General features: G+C 45.3%; 1 protein-coding gene across 1 annotated transcript in view; it reads right to left on the reverse strand.

Moving 5' to 3' along the window:
- Positions 1–11163, reverse strand: part of klhdc3 (kelch domain containing 3) — a 179236-nt gene extending 168073 nt beyond the window's left edge. Inside the window, exon 1 of the mRNA XM_059982551.1 lies at positions 11010–11163. The gene's annotated coding sequence lies outside the window, so the exon portion shown is untranslated. The remainder of the gene's footprint in view (positions 1–11009) is intronic.
- Between the last annotated feature and the right edge of the window lie 1911 nt (positions 11164–13074).

A 13074-nucleotide genomic window follows, 5' to 3' on the forward strand; every position in this document is an offset into this window, starting at 1 on the left:
CCAACGACTGTGTGCTCAGCCCGCTGCTAACTCACGACTGCACTACCAGATCAAGCTCAAACTGCATCATCAAGTTCGCTGATGATACAACAGCGGCTGGCCTCATCAGCAATAATAACTAGCTGGTATATTGAGAGGAGCCAGAGAGGCTTGTCACATAGTATTAGAACAACAACCCGAGTCTAAATGTGGACAGGGCAAAAGAGATGAGTGTGGACTGCAGAAAGGCGCAGATCAACCACTCTCCATTGCACATCAGTGGCTCTGCCATGGAGAGAATGAAGAGTACAAAATTACTTGGTGTGTACATAACGGATGATCTAACGTGGACCCACAGCATTTCATTAGTCAAGAAGGCAAAGCAGCATCTACATTTTCTGAGGACACTGAGGCAAGCAAGGGTCCCCATCCCCATTCTAACAACCTACTGGAGCACCGAGAGTCCTGCCTGGCTGCGTCGTTGTGTGATACATCGCACCACAAGGCTCTATAGCGAATAATAAAAAAACGCTGAGAGGATCACCAGGGTCGCCTTCCCGATCTAGGAGCATTACATATGGAGGGTCGAAAGCACTGTTCAGGATCCCTACCACCTATCCCATGATCTTTTTGACCTACTACCATCAAGGTGGTGGTACAGGAGCATTAGGACTAGCACTGCCTGACTGGTAACAGCTTCATTCTCCAGGCAGTGAGACTAATGAATACCCTGCACCACTGAGGACTGACTCATCACGAAGACAGCGAGTTGTTTACTGTATTGTTTTACTGTTTGCCTGTGCTGCACTATTCACATGCATTTTGAATTCGATTTTATCAACTTATTTTTTGTAACATTTTGTTTTACGTGCTCCATGTGATACTTGGTGCCTTGAAAAATTTTTAATTTTAAAATATATTGAAGTAAGATTTTTGAGCTAATCTACAAAACATTGTGTATCATGTCATATCAAAAGAAAAATTCCAAAACATGTCAACAATTTACTAAAAATTAAAAAAAAACTTGAGAGGTTGAAAATGTCTTCATCCTCTTTGGAATTACTATGCTAACTTTGCTCAGGTGCAATATATTACCTTATCAACTCACCCTATTTGTTGATGTAGAAAATTGGATCACTTGTTTACAATGAATTCATAAGAATAGATACCCCCTCCCTCTGTAAGGTCCAACATACGGTAGATTTTCAACAGACCAAACCAAAATAAAGGCAAAAGAGCATTCAAGACAAGTCAGGCAAATGATAATGGAGAAGCACAAGTATAGGGAAAGGTACAAAACCATCTCAAAGGCACTGAACATACCTCAGAACTCAGTGTAGTCATCGTGAAAAAGAGGGGAAAAATATGAAATCACAGCCACACTTCCTCGGTCATGCTGCCCCTCTAAACTCAGTCACTGGAGAAGAATGCCGCTCGTAAGAGAGGCTAACATGACGCCAACAGTCAAAGAGTTTTGCAGATGGTAACCTTTCCAATTCTTTTTCCCGGAATGCTGTGGAGGCCCAGTTATAGTTTATATAATTGAGATTGACAGATTTCAGGGTGTTTGGTGAATTAGGGGAATTTGAGCTCCAAGCAGGGAAATTAGGCAGATATAGTTTGACCATGATCATATAGAATGATGAACCAGGCTTGGCAGAACAAATGCTTTACTCCTGCCCTACATTTTCCATGCTTGTCCTATTAATCCTGCTTTCATCTGCAAAACTCCTCAGCCACCCTGAACCTAATGCTTCTTGATTTCCAGCAGCCGTCCAGTCTCATTCTCAGTTCTGCATCCTCGACTGAGCTCTTCACCAGCAATGATTGCTGAAATTGAAGCAGCCCCTCACAATCTTGCAGCCATAGTTACCCCAATAAGAGGCAACCTTTCTTCCTCTCTTCTACATTGTCAACTGCATCTTCCCTTGCCTCATCTACAGCTGAAACCTCATCTCTGGCATCCTCTTGGCCATCAATTTCGGAGAAATCTTGGCTGATGTCCCTTGTTTCCTCAATAAACAAGGGCAACTAATCTTCTCCTGCCCCTACCTGGTGTAGGCTCAGGTTATGCAACATTTTAAATTCTTCTCCTTGCTTCCAAGGTATTGCCCTTCCTCTCCCTGCAACTCGACACAAAGTTCAAAGTAAATTTACTATCAGAACACATACACATTACCATATACAATGCTGAGATTCGTTTTCATGCGGACATACTCAGTAAATCCAAGAAGCATAACAGAATCAATGAAAGACCACATCCAACAGGATCGACAAACAACCAATGTGCAAAGAAAAAAAAGCAATACGCATCGAGAACACAAGATGAAGAATCCTTAAAAGTGAGTCTATAGGTGGTGGGAACAATAGTTCAGTGATGGGGTGACTGAAGTTATCGCCAATGGTTCACTTGCCTGATGATTGAGGGGTAATAACTTTGTGAACCTGATATTGTGGATCCTGAGGCTCCTGTACCTTCTTCCTGATGGCAGCAGCGAGAAGAGAGCCGTGGCCTGGGTGGTGGGGCTCCCTGATGATGGATGCTGATCCTCCGATGAGGACTGGCTCACAGACCTTCAATTTCCTCCTCCTGAAGTCAATAATCAGCTCTTTGGCTTTGCTGACGCTGAATGAGAGATTGTTGTTGTGGCACCGCTCAGCCAGACTTTCAATCTGTCTCAAATATGCTGTTTTGTCACATTTGATTTAGCCTCCGATAGTCGTGTTGTCAGCAAACTTAAATATGGCATTGAAGCTGCGCTTAGCCTCACAGTCATGAGTATAAAACAAGCAGAGCAGGGAGCTAAGCCCACAGTCTTGTGGTTCACCTGTGCTGATGGAGATTGTGGAGATGTTACTAATCTGAGCTGACTGGAGTCTACACGTGAGGAAATCAAGGATCCAATTAAACAAGGAGGCATTGAGAGTAAGGTCTTGAAGCTTAAGAGCTTAGTTAATTTTGAGAGATGATAGTATTGAATACAGAGTTGTAGTCAATGAAGAGAATCCTGATGCCCAGATCTCCAAGGTTGAGTGGAGAGCGGATAAAATAGCATCTGCTGTGGACCTGTTGTGCCAGTGGGCAATTTGGAGCAGATCCACGTCACTTCTCAGGCAGCAGTTGACATGTTTCATCACCAACCTCTCAAACCGCTTCATAGCGGATGCAAGTGCTTCTGGACAATAGGCACTGAGGCAGGTTACCACGTTCTTCTTGGGCACCAGTATAATTGAAGCCAGGCACCCCATCTGGGCCAGATGCTTTCTGTGGGTTCATTCTCCTGTAGGATGCTCCCACACTGGCTGAAATTGCAGGGTGTTCGTGGGCTGTGGGAGCCCGTGAAGGTTCTTCCACGTTTTGATGGTCAAAGTGAGCACAGAAGGAATTGAGTTCATCTGCGAGCAAAGCCTTGACTTCTCTTTGTAATGGTGATAGCACTCAAGCTCTGCCACAGCTGTCAACCATCTTTCAGTGATTCAAGTTTGGTCTAGAATTGCCACTTTGGCCATGAGATAGAACATAGAACAACAGCACAGAAACAAGCCCTTCAGCCCACAGTGTTGAACCAAATCAGCTAAAAAGCAAATCAAAAACATCAATCCTCCTACCTACACAATGTTCCTATCTCTCCATCTTCCTCACATTCATGTGCCTATCTAATATGTCCCTTAAAAGCTTCTGATCTATTTGCCTCTACCACCATTCTGGGAGCAGATTCCAGGCACCCACCAGTCCCCGAGTAAAAAACTTAACCCTCGCATCCCCTTTGTACATACCTCGCAATCTCCCCCCCCCCCCAGCTTCAATGCACACCCTCTGGTATTAAACGTTTCCAGAGATCGTACCCGGACCTCTTGCATCTTACTTGATTGCCAGACGCAAATGCCACTGATCTGACCCTCTGCTGATTGCAGACCCCATAGTTCATCCAGAGCTTCTGGCTGGGGAAAGACTCTGAATAATTTTGTGGGGACACAGTCATCTATGACTTTTTTTTATAAATATAAAGTCCACACAACCGTGGTGTAGTCATTCAGATCCTCTGATGGGTGGTTGAACACAGCCCAGGGCACCGGTTCGAAGCAATGCTGTAGCAGCTCCTCTGCTTTCTGTGACCACCGTGACAGACAGATTATCCTAGCATAACTGCTGATAGCAAAGCCCCAGGATTTGTACTCTCCCTCTGCCTCTAAGCCACCTGTGTGACTGAGTTTCTGGGCACTTATCTTCATTTTTTAAAATGCATTCATTCACGGGATGAGGACGTCACCAGTTAAGCCAGCACTTATTGCCCATCCCTAGTTGCCCTTGAGAAGGTGCTGATGAGCTGCCTTCTTGAACCACTGAAGTCCCTGAGGTGTAGAGATACCCACAGGGCGGTTAGGGAGGGAATTCCATGATTTTAACCCAGCAACAATGAAGGAATGGCGATGTTTCCAAGTGAGGATGGTGAGTGACGTGGAGGGGGTTATTTCCAAGTGGTGGTGTTTCCAGGTATCTGCTGTTCTCATCCTTCTGGATGGTAGTGGTTGTGGGTCTGGAAGGTGCTGCCTTAAAAACTTTAAGGCCTCCTGATGTCAGTCAGGTAATGGCAACGGTGGGCTGGAATGTTTTACATTCTGGATAAAAAGTTACTGTTATACTAACCAGCATGTAAGCATAGCTCTAAATATTTATTTCAGTTTCTGATTGGCTTTCTTTGTGAAAGTTCACACATTGACTCAACAACATAAGTGTAACACTGGGGATCAGTAACCCAAGTTCCACTTCACATTACCTGTGCAAGACCACAGATCACAAGACTATAGACAGAATTGCCGATATGATACACATCAGAGAAACAATCAAACTCGTCGCCCGAACACAACTACCGACAACGTTAATTTCTTGATAACCATACACCCACACACCATGGCAAAATCAGCCACAGACAACCACGCACACAAGACAACGGAGACTCCACGCGCTACAGCAATGACAACTTCAGCACTGCACACACCATCACCACCCCAACAATGCTGAAGAGAAGATCTTCAATAATGATCAGTTGGGGCAGTTATAGGCAACTGAGGAATCAGAGCTCACCTCATCAGGGAGGGTTAATCCCAGTCACTCTCTACCCTGTCCCACAAGGAGGGTGGGGGGGGGGGTGCAATCCCATTATGATGGCCCTTGTTAGATTAAGCAAGAGTTGGTACTCAGTCAACAGCCCCGGTATCCTATGTGACTAAAAATAAATTTAAAGTTAGCAGTTGTTTGCCAATTGGGTCAACATTTTCAGCATACAAACATCTTCTATAGTTTGGAATATCCAGCTTCCCAGGTACTTGCACACAGATCATGCCTGATCATCAGATTTCCCATCCTGGGCAGTACATTACTAGTTCTTTCACTTATGGAGTTGAGGGAGCTTAAGGCAAAGGAACCCTTAGGAAACAGTGATCATAATAAGATACAATTCACCCTACAGTCTGAGAGGGAGAAGCTAAAATCAAATGTATCACCATTAGAGTGAAGGAAAGGGAATTACAGAGGTATGAAAGTGGAGCTGACCAAAGATGATTAGAAGGGGACACTATCAGGGAAGATGGCAAAACAACAATGGCTAGAGTTTCTGGGAGCAATTCAGAAGGCACAGGATAGATACATCACAAAACAGGAGAATGAAGCAACAGTGGTTGACAAGGAAAGACAAAGATAGCACAAAAGTGATAAAATATAGCAAAAATAGTTAGAAGTTAAGATGATTGGGAAGCTTTTAAAAAACACCAGAAAGTAACTGAAAAATAAGGAGAAAAAAAATGAAATATGAAGTTAAGCTAGCCAATAATATACGAGTATACAAAAAGATTTTTCAGCTATATAAAGTATAAAAGAGAGAAGTATGAATAGACAGCTCGAAAAATACACTGAAGGGGTACTAAAAGGGGACAAAGAAACGGCAGATTAACTTAATAAGTATTTTGTGTCAGTCTTCACTGTGAAAGAGGACAGCAGTATGCCAGAAACTTGAGTATCAGAGGCAGAAGGAAGAGTAGTTGATATCACTGAGGAGATATAGATGGTTAGAAAACTGAAAGGTCTGAATGTAGATAAGCACCTGGACCAGATACACTACACCCAGCATTCTGAAAGAGGTAGCAAATGAAATTGTGGTGGCATTAATTGTGATCTTTCAAGAATCACTATATTCTGGAATGGTTCTGGAGGACTGGAAAATTGCAAATGTTACTCCACTCTTTAAGGAGGGAGGCAAAAGAAGGGAAGTTAGAGGCCAGTTAGCCTGACTTCAGTAGCTGGAAAGATGTTAGAGCCCAATATTAAGGATGAAATTTTAGGGTACCTGGAGGCACATGATAAAATAGGCCAAAGTCAGCATGGTTTCCTTAAAGGGAAATCTTGTCTGCCAAATCTGTTGGAATTCTTGGAGGAAATAACAGGCAGGATAGACAAAAGAGTAATGGATTTTCAGAAGACCTTTGACAAGGTGCTGCTCATGAGACTTCGCAACAAGATAAAGCACCCATGGTATCGCAGGAAAAATACTAGCATGGATAGAAAACTAGCTGACTGGCAGGAAGCAAAGAGTTCTTTTCCAGTTGGCTGCTGGTGACTAATGGCGTTCCGCAGGGATCAGTGCCGGGACTGTTTTCTTTCAAGTTATATGTCAATGATTTGCATGACGGAATAGATGGCTTTTTGGCCAGGTTTGCAGACAATATAAAGATAGGTGGAGGGGCAGGTAGCATCAAGGAAGCAGGGAGTGTGCAGAAGGACTTGGACAGACTAAGAAGACGGGCAAAAAAGAGGCAGAAAGAATTTAGCGTGGGGAAGTGTATGATTGTGCACTTTGGTAGAAGGAATAAAAGAGTACACTTTTCTCTCAATGGGGATAAAATTCAGAAATCTGGACTTGGGAATCCTCGTGCAGATTTCCCTAAAGGTAAACTTGCAGATTGAGTCATTGGTAAGGAAGATAAATACAATGTTAGTATTTATATTCAAGTCCCCTTGAGATGAAAGCAAGGATGTCATGCTGAGGCTTAATAAGACTTTGGTCAAACCGCTCTTGGGAGTATTGAGCAGCTTTGGGATGGCATTGGAGAGGGTCCAAAGGGGGCTCCCAAGAACCTGGGAAGAAAAGGGCTAATGTGTGAGGAACACTTAATGGCTCTGGGCCTGTATCTACTGGAGTTTAAACCTATCAAATAATGAAAGGCCTAGACAGAGTACATGTGGAGAGGATGTTTCCTACAGTCAGGGAGTCTAGGACCAAAGGGCACCGCAGCAGAGTAGATTATGTCTCTTTAGAACAAGTCATCAAGTATACTTAAAATGACAGTTGATAGGCTCTTGACTGGCAAGATTGCAGGGAGAAGGCAAGAGAATGTGTTTGAGAGGGATAATAAATCAGCCGTGATAGAATAACCTAGTCCTGTTTTCATGTCTTATGAGCTGCAGAAACTTGCATTTATATAGCACCGACTGTTAGGACGAGGGCAAGCACATCGGATCAGCATGTAGGGGTGTTGTTGCCTCATAGCACCACTGACCTGGAATCGGTGCTGACCGTGAGTACGGTGACCAGTTTACAGGTTCACCTTTAAACTCCCCCATGTGTTCCAGTTTCCTCCCCATCCCAAAGACGTGGGGGCTGGCAGTTAGACCTTTCATTTACTTGTCACCCTCCTCACCCGGATCCACCCATAACCTGCCAGCTCTCGCTCCACCCCTTCTGTTAATTTTGCTCCACTAGTACCGCCTGACCCACTGAGTTCCTCCAGCTCCTTTGTGTTGCTCCGGCTGGTGGCTTGGCTGCTGTAAACAGCCCCTCGTGTAAGCAAGTGGGGAAAGAAGCAGGGTGTGGGTGATCACGGGCTTGAGAGAACATAGTTGGGGGGGAGAGAGAATGGGACTGATGGCAGGAGTCAGCATGGATCTGATGCAACTTATTCCTGCACTGTAATAAGTAACTACCTACCACAATAAGTAAATACCTACCACTGCCATCAGCCCCACTCTCTCCCCCGCCCTCACAGCCCGATGTCCTGCAATGTTCTCTCGTGCCTAAGATCACCCATCCCGATTCTTTCCCACTCACTCTCAGCTTCAGCCTGCCAGAAAAGTCAGGGAATGGCTGCTCCTGGCACCGGGGGAACAGCTTGGGCGACAGGTCACTTCAGGAGACAGGTCGTATAAAACAGCAACAGCAGCACAGTGCTTTGGGATAACTGTCTGGTTTCCCAGTTTCAGCTGAGCACATCCATTCAGGTTAGGAGACATGGATCTGAAATGATAATGGACGGTCAGAGCTAACCTCCCATTGTGGAGCAAACTTCATGCTCAGTATCCACTGTTACAACAGAAGCCTAACAAATCTTTCACTTTACAAGTGAGGACATTCACTGAGAAGCAGGCTGTTGATTTTTGCAATAAATATCCTTTGCCAACTGTATAAAGCACACAAGATCATCTTTATTCAAATGTGAACATGAAAGTACATTTTCAAAAAGTGATTTAAAAATAGGTTAAACACCAAGGTTTAGGACAAAACCTTGGGAAACGTGGAACACTTCTCACTTCTTGAGAGCCACATCTGATTGAGTACATCATTAAAAAATTCACTATCCTCTTCAATGCACCACTGTAGCCTTTGAAAGAAAGGTTTCCATGAAGATAAAGACATCAACTCTGGTACAAAGCTTATTATCTACAAGTGAATCCTGCCCTCTGTTTGTTCTGAGATCTGGACAAACTACAGCAATGCTACATTTAAAAAAACAGCCTTTCAAATCCATTGACTGGATAAGCAGTACAACAGCAGTATCAACGCTCAGAGCAGCATCCCCGCACTGAGACTCTAATTTCACTCTGAATGTGCCCAAAGCCTCCTGGGAGAAACTCAACATCCCACTGACCCCAGGAAATCTCCAGTGCATCAACTCTCAAAGTGAAGGAGGAGCACTTAGGACGGTATCAAGAACTAACCACGTCAGGTACACCTGCCCCACCTGTACAATGGTTCACACATCAATTTCATTCTGCAGCTTTGAACTGGAGCAGAAGCAGGAAACAACACAAAGAACTCAACAGGTCGAGTAGCCCATTCAAACCCAACTGGTCAGCGGGAACTGTAGCTAGGCTGCATTTTGAGTACTGCATTCAGTCCATGTTACCATTACTGAAAGGATGCAGAGGCTTTGACGAGGGTACAGAAAAGGCTTACCAGGATGCTGTCCGGATTAGGACGATATGAAACTATAGGGAGAGATCTAACAGTGGTTTATAGCATTATGAGAAGCATAGAATGAGTAGACAGAGTATATTTTATGCAGGCTCAAAATATTTAATCCTCAAGGGTATTCACTTAAGCTGAGGATGGTATGGTCAAAGGACATGTGTGAGGCAGTGGTGGTGGGTGACTGGAATGTTCCGCCAGGGGTGGTGGTGCTGGCAAATATGAGAAAGGCATTTAAGAGGATCATCAGCATATGAATGTGAAGATGTGGACACTACAAAAGGGAACAGTTTCGTTCAGCATTTATTTACTAGTTTAATTAATTCAGCAAAACATTGTGGAACTAAAGTTCTGTTCCTGTGTTGCAGCGTCCTGTCTTCTAAGAGTAGCAGAAGTAAACCAAGCTGATGGAAGGAGGGTAGGAAATAATCAGAGGAAGCGGGCACCCAGGATGCAGGGGGTTAGGGTAAGTGTGTGGGGTTTGCATTGGCAGAGTCTCTGTGTGTAATCTGTATGTGGAGTTTTTTGGTGGGATGTGTGAGATTAGTGGGGCATATAGGAATAGGTCACAATTGCCAGGGGTCCATGTGTGGATATATGAGAGTGGTGTTTACAAAGCTGGTTTATTGAGAACAGAATTGCACGGGAGAGTTGAAGTATATATGGCATGGGAGTGTGCAGGCTTTATGAATTGGATCAGGGGTAGGATGTCAAGATTGAAAGATAGTTTGTGGGTGGAGGATGTTGCTCATGCAGGTCATTTGAGGGGGTGGAGGCATAACATTGGTATTGCATTGTAGGTATGGGGACTAGATTTCCAAGTGGAGGTGTTTGAAAGTCTGAACGGGAGTGTTTTTGGGGTTGGGATGTGAGGTGCTTAGAGCATATTCAGGGGTTTGAGTATGGGCTGTGCATTGGCAAGTTTGGAGCATGTGTACAGATTTACAATAGTGTCTTGAGGGTTGGGTTGCAAGGAGCAAGGCAATGGGGTCTACGGGGGAGTTGTGAGGTTCTGTGCATCTATACCATGTGGGAGGGATGAAGTAATGGGAGCTCACGCTTGTCTTCTGGGCGTGAGGTGAGGAGGTTGAAGGGTTTACTATGTGCGTTGGAGTGTATGGACCTGTGCTAGGGTGCATGAGAGAATACTCTGAGGACTTTAGGAGTTTATGGGATGGTTTAGGGGAGGGCATTATGTATTTTGGGGTGGGAGAAGTACAGATGGCCTGGGGTAGGTTTAGGAGTCTACAAGGATTGGGAGAAGACTGCAGTTGCTGAAATCTAGAGCAAGAAACAATCTGCCAGAGAAACTGACTATTTGCCACGTGTCCTTCGTTCCCTGCCATACACACCATTCCCCATCCACTCATTTCCCATGTCACCCCATCTTCCTCCACCCCTCCCACCTCCCCATCCTACCATTCCCTCTCCGCCTCAGCCTGTCCCTCCCACTAACTCCATTCCCCCAGTCCTTTCCCACCTCACCGCATCCTCAGTACCCAGTCCCTCTCCCAGCTACCTCATCGCCGTCTCTCCCTGTCGTATCTCCCCATTCCACCTGTCTCCCACCCATTACCCTGCATCTCCCCCCTCGTGTCCCTGTTCACCCCATCCCATCCCTCCTGCTCCCGCCCCCCCCCCCAAACGCCTCCGCGGGTCCGCAAGCCCTGCCAGGACTGCCCAGCCCCTGTAACTGTTGCTCCGGCCCGGGTATCAACGCGAGGCGGCGGCGCCACTGCCGATCCCCCCTCCCCGAGGGAGCGGCCTGACGACCCCCTGAACGACCCTTACCTCGTTTCCAAAGGCCGGACAGCTGCTCCAAAACCAACCCTGAGTCCTTCTCCGGTCCGGCCGCCCGCCGACCCCTCGGATTTTTTTCCCGCCGACTGGAAAATGACCCTAAAGGGGAAGGAACAACCAGCCTCCGCGATGACACTTCCTCCCCGCCCGCTGCATGCTGGGAGTTGTAGGTTACTGATCCAATCCGCTTCAGGCAGGTCACCTTGCTCCTTGGGATCTGTAGTTCTCTTAGCAGGAACTGTTTCTGTAAGATCATTCCCATGAGTGTAGGCACAACCTGTTTAATTGTACCTCAGTCACTCAGTTCCAGGAATCAACCTACCAAATCTGCTTTGCACTGCCTAAAATGCAAATTAATTTCCTAAACAGAGTCAAACAGCATGGAAATTTGCACTTCCATGCCAATCAACACTCCCATCTACACAAAGATCAAAATAAAATATATTATCAGAGTGCATACATGTCACCACATACAACCCTGAGATTCTTTGTCTGTGGGCATAATTAGCAAATCTATAGAACTGTAACTGTAAACAGGATCAATGAACAACAAACTGTGCAAATGCTAATATAAGTAAATAGCAATAAATAACAAGATCATGAGATAACAATATAAGGGTCCTGAAATGAGTGTAGCTATCCCCTTTTGTTCAAGTGCCTGATGATTAAGGGGTAGTAACTGTTCTTGAACCTGGCATTGTGAGTCCTGAGGCACCTGTATCTTCTTCCTGATGGCATCAGTGAGGAAAGAGCATGGGCTGGATGGTGAGGATCTTCGATGATGGATGCTGCCTTTCTACGTCAGTGTTTCATGTAGACATGCTCAATGGTTGGGAGGGTTTTACCCATGACATACTGGGCTGAATCCACTACTTTTTATATAATTTTCCACTCAAAGGCATTGGTGTTCCCATGCCAGGCTGTAATACAGCCAATCAGCACTCTTTCCACAGCTACAGAAGTTTGTCAAGGTTTTCGACGACATGCCGATCCTCTACAGACTCCTGAGGAAGCAGAGTAGCTGCTGTGCTTTCTTCACAATAATATTTCTATGATGGGTCCAGGACAGGTCCTCTGAGATAGTGACTCCTGGGAAATTAAAGTTACTTACTCTCTTCACCTCTGCTCCTCCGATGATTACCAGCTTATGGATGTCTGGTTTCACTCTCCTGAAGTCTACAGTCGGTTCCTTTCACTTATTAACATTGAGTGAGAAGTTGTTGTTATTACACCACTCAGCCAAGTTTTCAATCTCCCTCCTGTATGCCGATTCATCACCCCCTTTGATACGGCCCACAACAGTAGTGCCATCAGCAAACTTGTAAAGGGTGTCAGAGTTGTACTAAGCCACACGGTCATAGGTATAAAATGAGTAGAACAAGGGGCTAAGCACACATCCCTGTGGTGCTCCTGTGCTGACGGAGATTGTGGAGGGGATGTTTTTGCCAATACCAACTGACTGGCATCTACGTGAGGAAATCGAGGATCCAATTGCACAAAGGGGTATTGAGGGCCAGGTCCTGGAGTTTACTGGCTAATTCTGATGGTGTTAAATGGTGAGCTGTAGTCGATAAAAAGCATCCTGATGTATGCACCTTTGCTGTCCAGATGTTCCAGGTTTGTGTGAAAAGCCAACAAGATGGCATCTGCTGCAGACCTATTGCTTCGGTAGGCAAATTGGAGAGGATTCAAGTTGCCTTTTAGACAGGAGTTGATATGCTTCAACAGTGAAGCAGGTGGATACCACACACCCAGAGTGAGAGGTTGCAGGTATCTGTGAAGACACCAGCTAGATGTCTTCAGTACTTGGCCACCACTTCGCCTGAGAGATACTGAGTATTGAAAAACTGAGAGATACTGTAGCTGTTCCCATTTTCCCACATCTGGCTCATTTCTCTCTGAACCTTTTCTAAGCATGCACCTGTGTAACTGCCTTTTAAAAGTTGTTAGTTTACCTATCTCAACCATTTCCCCTGACAGCTCATTCCACATCAATACAAACGAAAAGTAAGTTGCCTTTCAGGTTCCTACCTACTCTCTGCAGCCTCTTGCGATT

The sequence above is a fragment of the Hypanus sabinus genome, chromosome 10 (genome assembly GCF_030144855.1).
Source record: "Hypanus sabinus isolate sHypSab1 chromosome 10, sHypSab1.hap1, whole genome shotgun sequence".
Lineage (NCBI taxonomy): Eukaryota > Metazoa > Chordata > Chondrichthyes > Myliobatiformes > Dasyatidae > Hypanus > Hypanus sabinus.